We start from the raw sequence: 21,540 nt of genomic DNA, 5'->3' as shown, positions 1-21,540 counted from the left end.
CTTGCAAAATCGGCAGTGTATCAAATACTTATTTTCCCTACTGCGTGCGTGTATGTATATATATATATGTGTGTGTGTGTGTGTGTATGTACAGTACGGACCAAAAGTTTGGACACACCTTTTCATTTAAAGACTTTTTATGTATTTTCATGACTTTGAAAATTGTACATTCAGACTGAAGGCATCAAAACTATGAATTAACACATGTGGAATTATATACTTAACAAAAAAGTGTGAAACAACTGAAAATATGTCTTATATTCTAGGTTCTTCAAAGTAGCCACCTTTTGCTTTGATGACTGCTTTGCACACTCTTGGCATTCTCTTGATGCGTTTCAAGTGGTAGTCACCGGAAATGGTCTTCCAACAATCTTGAAGGAGTTCCCGGAGATGCTTAGCACTAGTTGGCCCTTTTGCCTTCATTCTGAGGTCCAGCTCACCCCAAACCATCTCGATTGGGTTCAGGTCTGGTGACTGTGGAGGCCAGGTCATCTGGCGTAGCACCCCATGACTCGCCTTCTTGGTCAAATAGCCCTTACACAGCCTGGAGGTGTGTTTGGGGTCATTGTCCTTTTGAAAAATAAATGATGGTCCAACTAAACGCAAAGCGGATGGAATAGCATGCCGCTGCAAGATGCTGTGGTAGCCATGCTGGTTCAGTATGCCTTCAATTTTGAATAAATCTCCAACAGTGTCACCAGCAAAGCACCCCCACACCATCACACCTCCTCCTCCATGCTTCACGGTGGGAACCAGGCATGTAGAGTCCATCCGTTCACCTTTTCTGCATCGCACAAAGACACGGTGGTTGGAACCAAAGATCTCAAATTTGGACTCATCAGACCAAAGCACAGATTTCCACTGGTCTAATGTCCATTCCTTGTGTTCTTTAGCCCAAACAAGTCTAATCGCTGTTAACCTGCGATTTCTGAGGCTGGTGACTCGGATAAACTTATCCTCAGAAGCAGAGGTGACTCTTGGTCTTCCTTTCCTGGGGCAGTCCTCATGTGAGACAGTTTCTTTGTAGCGCTTGATGGTTTTTGCAACTGCACTTGGGGACACTTTCAAAGTTTTCCCAATTTTTCGCATTGACTGACCTTCATTTCTTAAAGTAATGATGGCCACTCGTTTTTATTTACTTAGCTGCTTTTTTCTTCCCATAATACAAATTCTAACAGTCTATTCAGTAGGACTATCAGCTGTGTATCCACCAGACTTCTGCACAACACAACTGATGGTCCCAACCCCATTTATAAGGCAAGAAATCCCACTTATTAAACCTGACTGGGCACACCTGTGAAGTGAAAACCATTTCCGGTGACTACCTCTTGAAGCTCATCAAGAGAATGCCAAGAGTGTGCAAAGCAGCCATCAAAGCAAAAGGTGGCTACTTTGAAGAACCTAGAATATAAGACATATTTTCAGTTGTTTCACACTTTTTTGTTTAGTATGTAATTCCACATGTGTTAATTCATAGTTTTGATGCCTTCAGTGTGAATGTACAATTTTCTTAGTCATGAAAATACAGATAAATCATTAAATGAGAAGGTGTGTCCACCTTTTGGTCTGTACTGTATATATACACTGCTCAAAAAAATAAAGGGAACACTTAAACAACAGAATATAACTCCAAGTAGATCAAACTGTCCACTTAGGAAACGACACTGATTGACAATCAATTTCACATGCTGTTGTGCAAATGGAATAGACAATAGATGGAAATTATTGGCAATTATCAAGACACCCTCAAAGGATTGATTCTGCAGGTGGGGACCACAGACCACATCTCAGTACCAATGCTTTCTGGCAGATGTTTTGGTCACTTTTGAATGTTGGTTATGCTTTCACACTCGTGGTAGCATGAGACGGACTCTACAACCCACAGAAGTTGCTCAGGTAGTGCAGCTCATCCAGGATGGCACATCAGTGCGAGCTGTGGCAAGAAGGTTTGCTGTGTCTGTCAGCGTAGTGTCCAGAGGCTGGAGGTGCTACCAGGAGACAGGCCAGTACACCAGGAGACAAGGAGGGGGCCGTAGGAGGGCAACAACCTAGCAGCAGTACCGCTACCTCCGCCTTTGTGCAAGGAGGAACAGGGGGAGCACTGACAGAGCCCTGCAAAATGACCTCCAGCAGGCCACAAATGTTCATGTGTCTGCACAAACGGTTAGAAACCGACTCCATGAGGGTGGTATGAAGGCCCAACGTCCACAGATGGGGGTTGTGATCACATCCCAACATTGTGCAGGACGCTTGGCATTTGCCACAGAACACCAGGATTGGCAAAGTCGCCACTGGCCACCTGTGCTCTTCACAGATGAAAGCAGGTTCACACTGAGCACATGTGACAGACATGACAGAGTCTGGAGACGCCGCGGAGAGCGATCTGCTGCCTGCAACATCCTTCAGCACGACCGGTTTGGCAGTGGGTCAGTAATGGTGTGGAGTGGCATTTCTTTGGAGGACCGCACAGCCATCCATGTGCTCGCCTGAGGTAGCCTGACTGCCATTAGGTACAGAGATGAGATCCTCAGACCCTTTGTGAGACCATATGCTGGTGCGGTTGGCCCTGGGTTCCTCCTAATGCAGGACAATGCCAGACCTCATGTGGCTGGAGTGTGTCAGCAGTTCCTGCAAGATGAAGGCATTGAAGCTATGGACTGGCCCGCCTGTTCCCCAGACCTGAATCCGATTAAGCACATCTGGGACATCATGTCTCGCTCCATCCACCAACGTCACGTTGCACCACAGACTGTCCAGGAGTTGGCGGATGCTTTAGTCCAGGTCTGGGAGGAGATCGCACAGGAGACCATCCGCAACCTCATCAGGAGCATGCCCAGGCGTTGTAGGGAGGTCATACAGGCACGTGGAGGCCACACACAATACTGAACCTCATTTTGACTTGTTTTAAGGACATTACATCAAAGTTGGATCAGCCTGTAGTGTGTTTTTCCACTTTAATTTTAGGGGTGGCTCCAAATCCAGGCCTCCATTAGTTAATAAATTTGATTTCCATTGATGATTTTTATGTGATTTTGTTGTCAGCACATTCAGCTTTGTACAGAACAAAGTATTCAATGAGAATATTTCATTCATTCAGATCTAGGATGTGTTATTTGAGTGTTCCCTTTATTTTTTTGAGCAGTGTATGTATATGTGTGAGTATATATATAATTTTTTTAAATTTTTTTCAATACATATTTCACTTTGGAGCTGACATAAGTCATGGACATGGGCTCTGTATCATGATATGTCTCCAATTTAGCAAATCTAGATCATGAAAGTAACTCTGTGACCTGCCATGTTGTCACCCTGAGTAATATGCTATAGGTATCATTACTGAGTCATATAGTGAGGAAGTGATTGACAGTTGCTCCTGCTTTCTATCGAGCGTCTCTCCTGCTCTCTCTCTCGAGCGTCTCTCCTGCTCTCTCTCTCGAGCTTCTCTCCTGCTCTCTCACTCGAGCGTCTCTCCTGCTCTCTCTCTCGAGCGTTTCTCCTGCTCTCTCTCTCTAGCTTGTCTCCTGCTCTTTCTCTCGAGCGTCTCTCCTGCTCTCTCTCTCTCGAGCGTCTCTCCTGCTCTCTCTCTCGAGCGTCTCTCCTGCTCTCTCTCTCGAGCGTCTCTCCTGCTCTCTCTCTCGAGCGTCTCTCCTGCTCTCTCTCTCGAGCGTCTCTCCTGCTCTCTCTCGAGCGTCTCTCCTGCTCTCTCTCTCGAGCGTCTCTCCTGCTCTCTCTCGAGCATCTCTCCTGCTCTCTCTCTCTCGAGCGTCTCTCCTGCTCTCTCTCGAGCTTCTCTCCTGCTCTCTCTCTCTCGAGCGTCTCTCCTGCTCTCTCTCTCTCGAGCGTCTCTCCTGCTCTCTCTCTCGAGCGTCTCTCCTGCTCTTTCTCTCGAGCGTCTCTCCTGCTCTCTCTCTCGAGCGTCTCTCCTGCTCTCTCTCTCTCTCGAGCGTCTCTCCTGCTCTCTCTCTCTCGAGCGTCTCTCCTGCTCTCTCTCTCTCGAGCTTTTCTCCTGCTCTCTCTCGAGCGTCTCTCCTGCTCTCTCTCTCTCTCGAGCGTCTCTCCTGCTCTCTCTCTCAATCGAGCATCTCTCCTGCTCTCTTTCGAGCGTCTCTCCTGCTCTCTCTCTCGAGCGTCTCTCCTGCTCTCTCTCTCTCGAGCGTCTCTCCTGATCTTGAGCGTCTCTCCTGCTCTCTCTCTCGAGCGTCTCTCCTGCTCTCTCTCTCTCGAGCGTCTCTCCTGCTCTCTCTCTCTCTCGAGCGTCTCTCCTGCTCTCTCTCTCTCGAGCTTCTCTCCTGATCTCTCTCGAGCGTCTCTCCTGCTCTCTCTCTCGAGCGTCTCTCCTGCTCTCTCTCTCTAGCTTGTCTCCTGCTCTTTCTCTCGAGCGTCTCTCCTGCTCTCTCTCTCTCGAGCGTCTCTCCTGCTCTCTCTCTCGAGCGTCTCTCCTGCTCTCTCTCTCGAGCGTCTCTCCTGCTCTCTCTCTCGAGCGTCTCTCCTGCTCTCTCTCTCGAGCGTCTCTCCTGCTCTCTCTCGAGCGTCTCTCCTGCTCTCTCTCTCGAGCGTCTCTCCTGCTCTCTCTCTCGAGCTTCTCTCCTGCTCTCTCTCTCGAGCGTCTCTCTCTCTCTAGCGTCTCTCCTGCTCTCTCTCTCTCGAGCGTCTCTCCTGCTCTCTCTCTCTCGAGCGTCTCTCCTGCTCTCTCTCTCTCGAGCATCTCTCCTGCTCTCTCTCTCTCTCGAGCGTCTCTCCTGCTCTCTCTCTCTCGAGCTTCTCTCCTGCTCTCTCTCTCTTGAGCGTCTCTCCTGCTCTCTCTCTCTCGAGCGTCTCTCCTGCTCTCTCTCTCGAGCGTCTCTCCTGCTCTCTCTCTCGAGCGTCTCTCCTGCTCTCTCTCTCGAGCGTCTCTCCTGCTCTCTCTCTCTCGAGCGTCTCTCCTGCTCTCTCTCTCTCGAGCTTTTCTCCTGCTCTCTCTCGAGCGTCTCTCCTGCTCTCTCTCTCTCTCGAGCGTCTCTCCTGCTCTCTCTCTCAATCGAGCATCTCTCCTGCTCTCTTTCGAGCGTCTCTCCTGCTCTCTCTCTCGAGCGTCTCTCCTGCTCTCTCTCGAGCGTCTCTCCTGATCTTGAGCGTCTCTCCTGCTCTCTCTCTCTCTAGCGTCTCTCCTGATCTTGAGCGTCTCTCCTGCTCTCTCTCTCGAGCGTCTCTCCTGCTCTCTCTCTCTCGAGCGTCTCTCCTGCTCTCTCTCTCTCTCGAGCGTCTCTCCTGCTCTCTCTCTCTCGAGCTTCTCTCCTGATCTTTCTCGAGCGTCTCTCCTGCTCTCTCTCTCGAGCGTCTCTCCTGCTCTCTCTCTCTCGAGCGTCTCTCCTGCTCTCTCTCTCTCGAGCGTCTCTCCTGCTCTCTCTCTCGAGCGTCTCTCCTGCTCTCTCTCTCTCGAGCGTCTCTCCTGCTCTCTCTCTCGAGCGTCTCTCCTGCTCTCTCTCTCGAGCGTCTCTCCTGCTCTCTCTCTCGAGCGTCTCTCCTGCTCTCTCTCTCGAGCGTCTCTCCTGCTCTCTCTCTCGAGCGTCTCTCCTGATCTTGAGCGTCTCTCCTGCTCTCTCTCTCTCGAGCGTCTCTCCTGCTCTCTCTCTCTCGAGCGTCTTTCTAGCGTCTCTCCTGCTCTCTCCAGCCCTTGTCTGCTTGATCGCTGATACTGCCATACTTTGTGGTCTGTATACACTGTGTTCCAAATTATTATGCAAATAATATTTTCTCAGATTTTCCCAAATTACCTATATGAATTGCAGTCATTGTAATTTTCCAGTCAAATAACTATTAGAGTACAATTGAAAGGTTTTTGTACAAACTGCCTATGATAACAGTATATTTAAAAAAATAAAAAACTCAAACTGCACTCAAAATGCATGTTCCAAATTATTATGCACAGCAGAGTTTTCAACCTTTTCATTTTAATAAAGAACAAAAAAATGGTCATTTTTGAAATTCTAAGCATTAGCAGGTTATTACAAACTGAAATCAAACAGTTTTCAACTCAAAACTTTATTCTAGGTGATGTTACATTTGCACATAGGACCCCTTGTTCGAAAGGAGCTTCTGAACTCTCTCGTCCATTGAATTTGTCAGGTTTTGGATGGTTTCTGCTTCAATTGTTTTGCATGAGGACAGAATACCCTCCCAGAGCTGTTGCTTAGATGTGAACTGCCTCCCATCATAGACACTCCTTTTGATGATGCTCCAGAGGTTCTCAATGGGGTAGAGGTCAGGGGAGCATGGGGGCCACACCATAAGTTTGTCCCCTTTTATGCCCATAGCAGCCAGAGATGCAGATGTGTTATGTGCAGCATGAGACGGGGCATTATCATGCATGAAAATGATCTCACTGCGGAATCCACGGTTCTTCTTCTTGAACCATGGAAGGAAGTGCTGTTTGAGAAACTCAACATACATTATGGAGTTCATCTTTACCCCTTCAGGGATCCTAAAAGGACCGACAATCCCTCTCCCCATGATTCCAGCCCAAAACATTACTCCACCTCCTTCTTGTTAGCGCCGTAGCCGTGTTTGCATGGGGTGTCCATCAACCAGCCATCCTCCACTCCATCCATCTGGACCATCGAGATCATTTCATGCATGATAATGCCCCGTCTCATGCTGCACATAACACATCTGCTTCTCTGGCTGCTATGGGCATAAAAGGGGACAAACTTATGGTGTGACCCCCATGCTCACCTGACCTCAACCCCATTGAGAACCTCTGGAGCATCATCAAAAGGAGTGTCTATGATGGCGGGAGGCAGTTCACATCTAAGCAACAGCTCTGGGAGGGTATTCTGTCCTCATGCAAAACAATTGAAGCAGAAACCATCCAAAACCTGACAAATTCAATGGACGAGAGAGTTCAGAAGCTCCTTTCGAACAAGGGGTCCTATGTGCAAATGTAACATCACCTAGAATAAAGTTTTGAGTTGAAAACTGTTTGATTTCAGTTTGTAATAACCTGCTAATGCTTATAATTTCAAAAATGACCATTTTTTTGTTCTTTATTAAAATGAAAAGGTTGAAAACTCTGCTGTGCATAATAATTTGGAACATGCATTTTGAGAACAGTTTGAGTTTTTTATTTTTTTAAATATACTGTTATCATAGGCAGTTTGTACAAAAACCTTTCAATTGTACTCGAATAGTTATTTGACTGGAAAATTACAATGACTGCAATTCATATAGGTAATTTGGGAAAATCTGAGAAAATATTATTTGCATAATAATTTGGAACACAGTGTAAAGCCAGGAATCTCTGATCATGTTAGGTGTTATTATGGCATTAGCCACATGATTCTTTCTGATGAGAGTTTACAGCTGTTAACATCTTAACAATTTTCTCCTTTTTTAGTTTACTATGCCCTCAGATCTTGGGAAAATAGTCCAGAATTTACTAGAAGAGTTTTGGAAAAGCCCTCCAACCCTGGCCCCAACCTCTGGCTCTTTCCCCTAGTAAGTAATTATATTGTCCTGAGATCTCAGATCCTTCCATTGTTATGGTGGAATATCATCTAAGTTTAAAGGGTTATTCCAATATTCTTAAAGTGGTGAAATTGCAAAATTCTTGTAAAATCAAGCAATTTAGTAATTTACTTGTTATTAAAAATCCTTTCCATTCTCAACAATGGAAGTATATTTAATTTTATTCTTTTCTGCTTCTGCGGTGGCAAAATACAAGTCCTTCCCAGTAGAGCTTGTAAGCACTGCCCGAAGCTGGCTGGATGGCTGGAGCGCACTGCCGGCTTCAGTGCCGCTGCTTCCCAGATGCTGCAAAGGCAAAATGATCTCTGCTTGCAGCACCAGAGAGCGCATAGTTCGGACAAGCCGCACAACACATGCCGCTGCACCAAGCTGTCAATCAAGCAGGAGCGCACTGCTCCCCATAAATTGGGAAGCGAGGAGGCTGGGGAGCGGTGCACTTCTACTTGATAAGATGGCACATCCGCTTTTAGCACTTATTTCTGCTCATCTGAACGATTGTTTACCCTCACATTGCGGCTGAATTTGTGGTTCCATGTAGCAAATGACAGTAAGTTCTAATTTTGACTGCAGGTTTCTTTGTAGAGTTGTACCTTAACTTGTACCTGAACATTTCTTTTTCTCTCCTTTAGACTTTTAACATTATCAAAATTCAGACTTTACAAATTATGGGTCCCCTCCTTTCCATATTGTTTGATGGGAATACCCACTGTACACCAATGCTGAGAGTTTTGTACCGAGTGGTTGGGGTCTAAGGGCTAGCGTTTCTCCTTGTGGAGAATGCCAAGCCAAGCCTGGCATGTCAGAGTGAGGAGACGTATAAGCCGTGCATGCTCCTCTGGGCAATTAAATATGCAAATTGTCTCTTCAGAGAGGAAGAGGATTAGAACTTTAGCGCCACCTTTTGGAAGTAATCCTAAAAGTCAATATCGACCCTTTAACGAGCCTTGCCATATGACTTAGGATAAAAGCCAAACCAGATTCTCAATTTGCAGACCCGGTGTGTCGGGGAAACTCTGCATGATGCCGCTGCACATGAGACTATGTTCACACGTCAGTAATCATCCATTAGAACGTTCTAACATGATTACTGGATGTGTGAACATAGTCCGTATCCAGCAGCAATCTGATAACAGAACAGTTGTGCAGGCCCAACTTATTTTTATGTGGCAAAAAAAAAAACTTATTTCAATTTGATCCATTTTGTAACATTGAACCCTATGGAAAACTGATTTGTTAATTAGCCATCCATTTTTTTTTCATTTTGCAAAAGGTTAATTGTTCTATTTACTGGATCAGTTTCAAAAGGAAGAAAACAGATGGCTAAGAAACGGATCCGTTTTCCATAGACGTCAGTGTTAAGAAAATGGACCGAGTTGAAATTAGTTTCTTTTCAGGTGGACAAAAAAGTTGTGTCAATTATTTTTTTTTTGTGTGTGAATGGATCGCTGCTGGATCCATCCTAACTGATGATTACTGGACATGTGAACATAGGCTAATGCTATGGGAGCTGTGGAAATGGCGGTGTGTTCACAATCATTTACACTTCAGAGACCAAAGAAGTCTTCAGTTGTAGTGATAAGTTGGAGTCACAGTGATGTCAATTTATCTCCATCACTCAGCAGAAATCTGTGGCGGTGAATAGAAGAGACTTGGAGCACAAAGCTGGTGCGATGGGGCGGTCATTTTCAAGACTGCTTAAGCTGTAGCGTTATTGGCAGCACATCATCGCCCTGTGTGATCAGATCGTGTGCTGCTGAGATTCTATCATATTAACCATCGTTCTGTGCGGACAGAAGGGCGGCTCGCCTGTCTAAACATCTCCAGAAGTGACTGCCTATGGATATGATGCTGCTGATGGGCAGAATGGGTATAATGACTAAACCCAGCATTACAGGGTGCTATATACCATCCAGACGGCTCCTCTTACTTCTCTTGTACATTTTCTGTCCGTGGATGTGCTGTATGTTGCTGCTGCCGGTAAGCAGGGCCCGGACAGTTCTCTCCCGTTGTGCACCTTGCATGGCGGCTACACTAGCAGTAGAGGAGAGGTGATCATCTGGCAGCCCATGTGGAGTACGGGCTACATTGTGTCCTCATGAAGCCTGTCAGTAACCTTATCTGCAGATTAACATCTCTGGTATACTAATAGGATTGCAGGGTAACTGTGTGTTAATAGTGTGTATCTGTCCGTACACAGTATGTTCAGAGCTGCAGAATTACAGCACATAATAGGCTGATCTATCTGCTGGCATGTTGGCGACACAGCATCTACCTACAGATATTGTATGTCCTATTTCATTACGATGGTGCTTGGGAGAATACTAATCTAATGAGGGAAACCCTTTCTTGTCTTTCCGCCTGTACAGCAATCCCGCAGGGAGGCCTCCGTACCCTCTTTCTGGCTTTTCTTTGTTTCCACCTTTCCCTACACAAGATAACAATAGATCAGTGCCAGTATCTGAACCTGTTCCTTCCACATACAACTCTGCCAAAACTGCCGCCCCCGCATACGGCCTAATTACAGATCTGCCGGTGCCTGTCCCCCCGTCTGAAGTAAGTGCGCAGCCGTGATCAGAAAAAGCCAAAAAATGTCAATTACACTTTAATAGGTGGGCAGGGAAGATGTTTCTGTAAAGGGGTTGTCTGGTCTAAAACGACAAGTCTGCAGTCACTGTGTATGACTGCAGACTTGTGAATCCTCACATAGAGCACACTGCACACAGTGAGGATTCTGTGGTGTCCACACCGGGAAAGGCGGTCAGGTGGCCACAAGTATACAATATGCGTACTTCCGGCCACAATCTGGCTACACTGTTTCCAGCGCGCTCAATGCAAGTGTATTGTGTGAGGCCTTGAACTGTAGTTGGATTCTGGCTGGGAGTATGCATAGCGCGTACTTGCACACAGCAGTGCACACTATGTGAGAATTCACAAGTCTGCAGTCAGTGTCATGTCGGATCAGAAAACCCCTTTAAGAGCTTGTCTAATCTTGTTTCATCAGGAGCACACTGCTCCTCTGTCTTGCTGGCTACCTCCTTGCTGGGGGCAGTGCTCTCCTGAAGATGGACAGTTTCAACCAGCGGCATGGTCGCGCCGCTGGTCTGAACTATGCACTTTCCTCTGCTGTCGGCAGAGACCGCTTTGACTTTGCAGCGTCGGAGGAGCACAGAGGTACTGAATCCAGGGATCCGGCCAACTTCAGAGCTGCACTTGCAAGCTGTATAGCAAACTGCTTTCCTTGCCTAGGAGACTGGCCACCACTGATAGACAGCAGCAGTGGCCGGTAACCTAGGCACCGAACATTTCTGTTTCTGTAGTCTCTCACCAGTACCTGTATATATTTCTTAGGTGGGTGTGAACGGCTTTACATACAAGATGCCTGATCTCCCTGAAACGTTTCCTGAGCTGTCAGATTTGAGGTTTGTATTTTTACAACTAAAATAAAAAAATAAAAAAAGTTTAATTTTTATTTGTCAAAAAAAAAATTCTGAATTCTATATTAGTTCTAATGATAAAATGACATCCATCCTAGTATTCCCCAGGGCCACCCTATAGATAAGTCTGTGGGGGCTTATTCTGCACACTAGCTTCTCTGTACCCTGTTGTAACATTTCCATGAAAGTCTTCGACGCTCGTTTCTCTTTTTTTCTACTTCAGCGTGTCACAGCTCACCGATATGATGGAGCAAGAGGATGTTCTTCTGGAGCAGTTTGTAAATCTTCCACAACTAAAACAGATTATATCTGATAAAGAGGAGCTAGTGAAAAATATCGAGGAGCTGGCAAGTAAGATTTGGTGGATGGTAGTTGAATACGGTTTTGAGGAATGAAGAGTTTTTCTGGTTCTTGGGAAAAAAAATATAGATAGATATATATATATACAGTACAGACCAAAAGTTTGGACACACCTTCTCATTTAAAGATTTTTCTGTATTTTGATGACTATGAAAATTGTACATTCACACTGAAGGCATCAAAACTATGAATTAACACATGTGGAATTATATACTTAACAAAAAAGTGTGAAACAACTGAAAATATGTCTTATATTCTAGGTTCTTCAAAGTAGCCACCTTTTGCTTTGATGACTGCTTTGCACACTCTTGGCATTCGTCTTTGTGCGACGCAGAAAAGATGAACGGATGGACTCTACATTCCTGGTTTCCACCGTGAAGCATGGAGGAGGAGGTGTGATGGTGTGGGGGTGCTTTGCTGGTGACACTGTTGGGGATTTATTCAAAATTGAAGGCATACTGAACCAGCATGGCTAGCACAGCATCTTGCCGTGGCATGCTATTCCATCCGGTTTGCTTTTACTTGGACCATCATTTATTTTTCAACAGGACAATGACCCCAAACACACCTCCAGGCTGTGTAAGGGCTATTTGACCAAGAAGGCGAGTGATGGGGTGCTACGCCAGATGACCTGGCCTCCACAGTCACCAGACCTGAACCCAATCGAGATGGTTTGGGGTGAGCTGGACCACAGAGTGAAGGCAAAAGGGCCAACAAGTGCTAAGCATCTCTGGGAACTCCTTCAGGATTGTTGGAAGACCATTTCCGGTGACTACCTCTTGAAGCTCATCAAGAGAATGCCAAGAGTGTGCAAAGCAGTCATCAAAGCAAAAGGTGGCTACTTTGAAGAACCTAGAATATAAGACATATTTTCAGTTGTTTCACACTTTTTTGTTAAGTATATAATTCCACATGTGTTAATTCATAGTTTGATGCCTTCAGTGTGAATGTACAATTTTCAAAGTCATGAAAATACAGAAAAATCTTTAAATGAGAAGGTGTGTCCAAACTTTTGGTCTGTACTGTATATATATATATATATATATATATATATATATATGTGCGTCTCATAAAATTAGAATATCATCAAAAAGTTAATTAATTTCAGTTCTTCAATACAAAAAGTGAAACTCATATATTATATAGAGTCATTACAAACAGAGTGATCTATTTCATGTGGTTGTTTCTGCTAATGTTGATGATTATGACTTACAGCCAATGAAAACACAACAGTCATTGTCTCAGTAAATTAGAATAATTAAGAAAAAAACACCTGCAAAGGCTTCCTACGTGTTTAAAAAGGCCCCTTAATCTGTTTCAGTAGGCTCCACAGTCATGGGGAAGACTGCTGACTTGACAGATGTCCAGAAGGCAGTCATTGACACACTCCACAAGGTCCCAAAGTTCCAATTTTAATTTGGGAATCAAGGTCCCAGAGTCTGGAGGAAGAGTGCAGAGACACATAATCCAAGCTGCTTGAGGTCTAGTGTGAAGTTTCCACAATCAGTGATGCCTTGGAGAGCCATGTCATCTGCTGGTGTAGGTCCACTGTGTTTTATCAAGACCAAAGTCAGCGCAGCCGTCTACCAGGAAATTTTAGAGCACTTCATGCTTCCCTCTGACGACAAGCTTTTTGGAGATGGAAATGTCATTCTCCAGCAGGACTTGGCCCCTGTCCACACTGCCAAAAGTACCAATACCTGGTTTAAAAACAACAGTATCACTGTGCTTGATTAGCCAGCAAACTCGCCTGACCATAATCTCATAGAGAATCTATGGGGTATTGTCAAGAGGAAGATGAGCGACACCAGACCCAACAATGCAGAGGAGCTGAAGGCTGCTATCAAAGCAACCTGGGCTTCCATAACACCTCAGCAGTGCCACAGGCTGATCGCCTCCATGCCACGCCGCATTGATGCAGTAATTGATGCAAAAGGAGCCCCGACCAAGTATTGAGTGCATTTACTGAACATACATTTCAGTAGGACAACATTTCGGATTTTAAAATCATTTTATAAGCTGTTATAAAATATTCTAATTTACTGAGATAATGACTTTTGTGTTTTCATTGGCTGTAAGCCATAATCATCAACATTAACAGAAATAAACACTTGAAATAGATCACTCTGTTTGTAATGACTCTATATAATATATGAGTTTCACTTTTTGTATTGAAGAACTGAAATAAATTAACTTTTTGATGATATTCTAATTTTGTGAGTAGCACCTGTATATCTACACTGACCACAAAAAGTTAGGGATATGTGGCTTTCTGGTGAAATGTATGGAAAATGTAAAAAGTTCCCTCTACAGTAATATATTATAATACAAGTAGGGCGTTTAAGTAGAAGCATGTAACGGTGATTTCCTCATCTCATACCATTTATTGAAACAAATGCCAACAACAGTGGTGGGTATACCCCAACAAAAAATGTCAATGTCTCAATAACTTGTCATGTGGCCTTGAGCAGCATCAATTACAGCTCGACAATGAATTCTCCTGCTGTTCACAAGTGGAGTTATTGTCTGCTGAGGCATGGCATCCCACTCTTCTTGGAGGGTGCAGGGCTGTGGAGTCTGAGTCGGTGTCTATTTTGGTGGAGTCGGTATAAAATGGACCTACTCCGACTCCTAAAATATAGAATAAATTGGGTACAGCAGTACAATACAGGATGTGCTGTAAATGTTTCCATAAGAATTTGTGAAAGTTCTGAAATGTCCTATAAATGTCTGTTCTGTTCCTGATCTAAGGATCTCGGCTTTTAGTTCAGATGAATCTGTGCTGCACTTTATGTACACGCTCAGTAGTGACCAGGGCTGTGGAGTCAGAGTCGGGAGTCGGAAGTTTGGCTTACTGACACCACAGCCCTGGAAAGGGCGGTTCTCAGGTCATTGAGGTTCTGGGGTACAGAGTTACGAGCCTCTACACAGCGACTCAGCTGATCCCATAGGTTTTCTATGGGATTCAGGTCTGGAGAAAATGCAGGCCACTCCATTTGAGGTTCCCCTGTCTCCAGCAGCCATTCCCTAATGATGCAACCTCAATGAGCTGGAGCCTTGTGATCCATGAAGATGAAATTAGGCCTGTGTTGTGAACGCAGAGGGACAATGACAGGATTAATGTTGTTATTCAAGTAGTAGGGGCTGTTTAATACCAATTCTAATTGAACCCCAAATTTTATTGGGCGATACATGGATCAAACACCTGATGTGAATTTTGCCATTAAGCTCCTTGTTAGAGAACAGCAAGTTGTGCAAAAAGTACTGAAACATTGAACAGTTGGACATGTGCATTCAAAAGTTTAGAGAAGGTCACATTAAGTTCACCTGAAAAGGTTAGAGGGCATTTTAGGTTCATCCTGAAATTTCACCCAAAAGCCAAATATTCCTAACTTTTTGTGGGTAGTGTATATACACACACATACATATACATGGTGGTAAAAATAGTATTTGATACACTGCCGATTTTGCAAGTTTTCCCACCTACATAGAATGGAGAGGTCTGTAATTTTTATCGTATATCCACTTCAACTGTGAGATACAGAATCTAAAAATAAAAACCAGAAAACCACATTGTTTGATTTTCAAATCATTAAATTGCATTTTATTGCATGGAATTAGTATTTGATTTCCTACCAACCAGCAAGAATTCTGGCTCTTACAGACCTGTTAGTGTTTCTTTAAGAAGCCCTCCTACTCTGCACTCATTACCTTTTATTAATTGCACCATATAAACCTGTATAAAAGACACCTGTCCACATGCTCAATCAATCACACTCCAACCTCTCCACCAAGGCCAAGATCAAAGAGCTGTCTAAGGACACCAGGGACAAAATTGTAGACCTGCACAAGGCTGGCATGGGCTACAAGGCAGTAGACAAGGAGCTTGGTGAGAAGTCAACAACTGTTGGCACAATTATTAGAAAATGGAAGAAACACAAGATGACTGTCAATTCTCCTCGGTGTAAGGCTCCATGCAAGATCTCGCCTTGTGGGGTAAGCATGATTCTGAGAAAGGTCAGGAATCAGCCCATCACTACACAGGAAGACCTGGTCAATAACCTGAAGAGAGCTGGGACCACAGTCTCAAACAACAGCACATGTCCAGGCCCATTTCAAGTTTGCCAATGACCATCTGGCATGGGAGAAGGTCTTGTGGTCAGATGAGACCAAAATAGAACTTTTTGGTATCAACTCCACTCGCCGTGAGAAAGAAGGAGGATGAGTACAACCCCAAGAACACTGTCCCAACCGTGAAGCATGGTGGGGAAAATGTCATACTTTGGGGGTGCTTTTCTGCAAAGGGGACAGGATGACTGCACCATATTGAAGGGAGAATGGATGGGGTCATGTATCGCGAGATTTTGTCCAACAACTTCTATCCCTCAGTAAGAGCATTGAAGATAGGACGTGCCTGGGTCTTCCACCATGACAATGACCCGAAACACATAGCCAAGGAAACTAAGGAGTGTCTCTGTTAGAAGCATTTCAAGGTCCTGGAGTAGCCTAACCAGTCTCCAGACCTGAACCCAGTAGAAAATCTTTAGACGGAGCTGAAACTCCAATGTTGCCCAGCGACAGCCCCGAAGCCTGAAAGATCTGGAGAAGATCTGTATGGAGGAGTGGGCCAAAGTCCCTGCTGCGGTGTGTGCAAACTTGGTCAAGAACTACAGGAAACTTCTGACCTCTGTAATTGCAAACAAAGGTTTCTGTACCAAATATTACGTTCTGTTTTTCTATTGTATCACATACTTATTTCAATCAATAAAATGCTAATTAATTATGTAAAAATCATAAAATGTGATTTTCTGGATTCTTCTTCTGTCTCTCACAGTTGAAATATACCTACGATAAAAAAAAAATACAGACCTCTCCATTCTTTGTAGGTGGGAAAACTTGCAAAATCGGCAGTGTATCAAATACTTATTTTCCCCACTGGATATACACAGCGGGTGAAATACTCACACTTCACCAATTTTCTAAGTAACTATGTTACTAAAGGTGCTATAGGCATGAAATTCTCCCCAGATATCAGTAACAGACCATCCAATCCACATAGGCAAAGAAATCAAACAATAGATGTCCATAAATGAAGTTATGTGTAATAATGAGAAATTACACGGGGAAAAAGTATTGACTATGCTTACTGAAATGTATTTAATACTTCGTACACAAGCCTTTGTTGGTGATGACAGCTTCAAGATTCATCCTGTATGGAGAAACTAGTCGCATGCATTGCTCAAGTGTGATTTTGTCCCATTCTTCCACACAAATACGCTACAAATCCTGAAGATCCCTTGGGCTCCTTCTATGAACTCTGAGCTTCAGTTCCTTCTATAAATATTCTGTTGGATTCAGGTCAGGTGATTGGGTGGGCCATTTTAGCAGCTTTAATTATCTCTCTCTGAAAACAATTGAGCGCTTCCTTGGCTGTGTGTTTGGGATCATTGTCTTGCTGAAATGTCCACCCTTGTCCTGTAACTCTCCACAGGTGGTCCTTGGTCATGGACAACTCTTTTGATAATTAATCTTGCAGGGAGCACCTGGTCGTGGCTGGTTTATTATGAAATTATGTTCTTTACATTTCTGGATTATGGCCCCAGCAGTGCTCACTGGAGCCTTCAGTAATTTAGAAATTCTCCTGTAACCAATACCGTCAGTATGTTTTGCAACAATTAGGTTGCGGAGGTCTTGAGACCGCTCACTGGTTTTACCCATCATGAGATGTTTCTTGTGTGGCATCTTGCTAACGAGACACCTTTTTATAGGCCATCAGTTGAACCACCTAATATTATTTTTCACTAAGTGGCAGGATGGGTTTCTAATTACTGATAGATTTCAGCTGGTGTCATGACTTTCCATGGCTTTTTGCCTCTCTCTCTCTTCATGTGTTCAGTACCTTTTTTCTGTGTCATTTCTCATTATTACACATAATTCATGGACATTTATGATTTGATTTCTTTGCCTGTGTGGACTGGATGGGTTGTTACCGACATCTGGTGAGAATTTCATGTCAATAGCACCTTTAGTAATATATTTACTTAGACAATTGGTGACATGTTCAATACTTATTTTCTCCTCTGTATGTGTATATTAATATAGAATTTTTTTTAATTTTTTTAATCCAGAAAAGAATCTTCAAATTGAGCCAATTCTGGAGTCAAAGCGACAAGCATTATTAGATAAGGTAAGCCACTGTGGATGGGGCTGACATGGCAGGCGCAGTCTTTACGGTAGGTTTGGTTCATTTGTGGATTGTGCTGAGGAATTCTGACGATCTCACTCTTGCTATATTGAAGTTGGTGAAATTCACATTGATAATCTGCTGTATTTTCACCCCACAATGATATGCCGGGATTTGGAACATCTTTGGCGTTCTCATTTTTCTATATGGGCAATCTTTACAGTTTGCGGATGAGATTTGTAAAGTCTCATCCACTTACCTTATAAACCTGCTCTGATCTGGCCGTAAAAGCTGCAGCAAATGCGGCCCGCGTGAATTCATCCTCATTTCCTTGTGTTTTTCTTCTCTTCCAGTATGAGCTTCTGACTCAAAGGAAAACCAGCAAAGACACCATGAGCTGAGCGAGGTAATGTGGCGGATACGGGGCTAGAGGAGATGACGCCTGCGGGACAGTGATATCACCTCTTGTGAATGGTGGATTCTATTCTATATTGATTGTTACCTTTCATTATTATCCTGTCTGTGATGATCATGAGACTGATGCAAAGCCTTGTGAACAGAATAAGAAGTTTGAGTCTAGTATTAGGATTAATGGCCAGTTTGCATTTTTTTTTTATCTAGATTGTGTTATGGAAAATCGAAAAAAAACTCAGTAGTTAAAAATAACATGTAAAGAGAACCTGTCAGCTTTCTCATGCCTCCCGAAGCGCCACCATGGATTTATTCATCTTTTTGTACCCTGTGTAAAGAGCCCATTAATAGTGGCTTACTGATTTCTAGCATTTTTATAACTGCGGCCGTGATAATAAGTAGGTGAATATTTGTGGGGGCATTGCAATGCGCCCCACCACTAGTCACCCTCTAATTAGCAAATTGCCACCACAATTATAAAATAGATTTTCGCCAAATGCAGAAATCAGAAAGCCACTAAAAGGGGTTTGTTAGGACGGGTATAAAGTGAGAAATAAATACATGGTGACGGTTTGTGATCTCGGGGGAGCTGACAGGTTACCTTTAACATAAAGTCCTGGTCATTTTCTGATGACACATTCCCTTTAATTGCAGAACTGTGCTGTCAGTAGATCTCTTTGATAAGTTAAAGGGTAATAAAAGCCCTTTATGTGTCCTGTGGAAACTGGACGTCTAATCTGCAGAAAGCCGCTGAAGCCACCAATTACATTATTGTTCAGTAGAACAAAGGGAACGTTCTGAAAGGTTTACAGTGCGGGGGGATATGGACGGCGTGCACTGTAAGGGGTCCATGCAAGAATTGGCTGAATATTGAAATATTAGTATATGTATGATGTCGCTACTAGTGATGAGCGAGCGTGCTCGTTTAACCCTTAAACGAGCACGCTCGGGTACTCGCCAAGTAGTTTCGGCGTGCTGTGCATATCGGTTGCAGCCGCAGCAGCTGCATGTGTCGCGGCTGTTACACAGCTGTGACACATGCAGAGACTGGCTAACAAACAGGCAATCCCTGCATGTGTCACAGCTGTGTAACAGCCGCGATACATGCAGCCGCCCCGGCTGCAACGGAAATGCTGAACACGACGAAACTATTCAGCGAGTACCCGAGTGTGCTCGTTTAAAGGGTTAAACGAGCACGCTCGCTCATCACTAGTCGCTACATGTTCCCAGATTGCCACTATAGTCCTATGCAATGTTTTCAGCATCATCTCGCCCAGTTTTCCATATAATACACATTTTTATATCAGCTGATCTTTTCTACTAGACAGATGATAGGTCCAATTGTCCAGACTTGTATTTAATCCTGATGATTAGTACTGTGAGGTTATAGCATGTGAATGGTACATGACCAGATGCTTTCACAGCAGCCAACCAGAGCTTGGCTTTCATTTTTTAGGAACAGTTTGAGGAATGAAAGCTGCATTATGATTGGCTGCAATGGACGATCTGTAAATGAGCCCCATTTGCTGGGGAAACCTACTGCCGCTAGTAAAATAGGTGAGTCCCTGTGCCATATGGGATGAGGTGTAACGTCCTGCTCCTTCCCCCCTCGCAGAGCTGCAGTCTCAGCGCACTACAGGCCAGGTTAAAGGTCGCTGCCCACCAAGCTGAAGAGGACTCTGACAATTTTGCCGAAAATTTCCTTGAGGGAAAAACAGAAATAGATGATTTTTTAACTCTGTTCATGGAAAAGAGAAGAGTAAGTGCTGTGGTATTGGTTTAATAGTGGTGCACCTTATACTGGGGAATTGCATGAATAGCAGTTCCCTAAGATATGTCTGTATACAGGGAATTGCTGCCATTAATGGTTCAGTATCTGGGCTGGTCAGCCTTGGATCCATAGAGCGAATGTTATCTGCGGTCTGGATCTGGTGGAGCAGCGGACACGGCTTGTACCGATGAGCGGGAAGCCATGGCCTCCACATTGTATGTCCTCCTAGAGAGGAAAGAAGAGGTTAATCCAGCTCCCCTGCTGATGGTGCATACTCCCCCCAGCAGGGCAAAATGGCTACAAGAGGGGTGCACCCAGCACCAGGGCCGAAGAAAATCATTGTAAAAACCATTTATTGTACAAAATGTTACCAAGAATTCATCTAATAAAAAAAGCATTTCTCCGAGGCATGCACGACTGCCGCGCTTCACACCATGTGTTCTCCTAGTATGTTCTAGCTCTCCAGCGCTAGGTGGGGGGAAATAATGAAGGTATAGGGTATCCGGTGCCTCCACATCAGCACAATGGTGATGTCAGAAGCCTCGGGGTTAATGCGGCTGAGAAAGTTCCTCCACCCAAGAGAGGAGGCGATGGATCACGTAGTAGAAAACATAGAGGCTTCATGGCTCCTCACATTAAAGATCAGAGAACCAGATGGCATGCATGCTGGAACTGATTTAATGGATATTAACTAAATAAATCATTGATTGGAGAAACAAATGTCTATATATTCAGCTCAGAGAACTAATGATCTGTCTACATCATATCCTATACCTTCATTATGTAACCACGACCTAGCGCTGGAGAACTACGCCATACAAGGATTAAGAGCGCAGAGTCTGAAGTGCGTCAGTTTTAAAAACTTTTCAATAAATGGTTGTTTTTACAATGATTTTCTTCCGATCTGGTGCTGGATACAGCCCTCTTGTATTGTATGTCCTCCTGTGTTATCTCAGTATGACTGGCAGTCACTGATGCACCTATAGTGCACCTATACAACGACTGCACGAAGAAGCCTAGGAAAGACAAAGATAGTGACTGACACTGGCTCCATGGCCCAAGGTGGCATTGTAATTGCTCTCTAGATCATATTGTGCATCTGTGCAGAGCCGAGTCCTGTCATGTTTCACTTATGTCTCTAGAAGCCATTCACATCACTGACGATTTGTCTCCTATCTCTCAGTGCTGCCACAGTAGAGAAGCTGCAACAGTCCATAACCCTGCACAGCCAGGACCATGCACCGCTATAGGTGCGATAATATACCGCCATGTTGTCTGCATGTTCATATACACCATCCGTACTATGCACCGCTATAGGTACGATAATATACCGCCATGTTGTCTGCATGTTCATATACACCATCCATACTATGCACCGCTATAGGTACGATAATATACCGCCATGTTGTCTGCATGTTTATATACACCATCCATACCATGCACCGCTATAGGTACGATAATATACCGCCATGTTGTCTGCATGTTCATATACACCATCCATACTGTGCACCGCTATAGCTACGATAATATACCGCCATGTTGTCTGCATGTTCATATACACCATCCATACTATGCACCGCTATAGGTACGATAATATACCGCCATGTTGTCTGCATGTTTATATACACCATCCATACTATGCACCGCTATAGGTACGATAATATACCGCCATGTTGTCTGCATGTTCATATACACCATCTATACCATGCACCGCTATAGGTACAATAATATACCGCCATGTTGTCTGCATGTTCATATACACCATCCATACTATGCACCACTATAGGTACGATAATATACCGCCATGTTCTCTGCATGTTCATATACACCATCCATACCATACCATGCACCGCTATAGGTACGATAATATACCGCCA

At 44.2% G+C, this 21,540-nt stretch overlaps 1 pseudogene; it reads left to right on the top strand.

The window, feature by feature from the left end:
• The window catches only part of LOC141241989 (vacuolar protein sorting-associated protein 37A-like), a 29,342-nt pseudogene extending 8,429 nt beyond the window's left edge, over positions 1-20,913 (top strand).
• Positions 20,914-21,540: the final 627 nt, after the last annotated feature.

This window comes from Phyllobates terribilis, unplaced genomic scaffold, assembly GCF_046119375.1.
Source record: "Phyllobates terribilis strain yellow unplaced genomic scaffold, ASM4611937v1 Scaffold_1030__1_contigs__length_461401, whole genome shotgun sequence".
In the NCBI taxonomy this organism is placed as follows: domain Eukaryota; kingdom Metazoa; phylum Chordata; class Amphibia; order Anura; family Dendrobatidae; genus Phyllobates; species Phyllobates terribilis.
The sequence above is the reverse complement of the archived record's forward strand: the minus strand, read 5'-3'. Positions and strand labels throughout refer to the sequence as shown.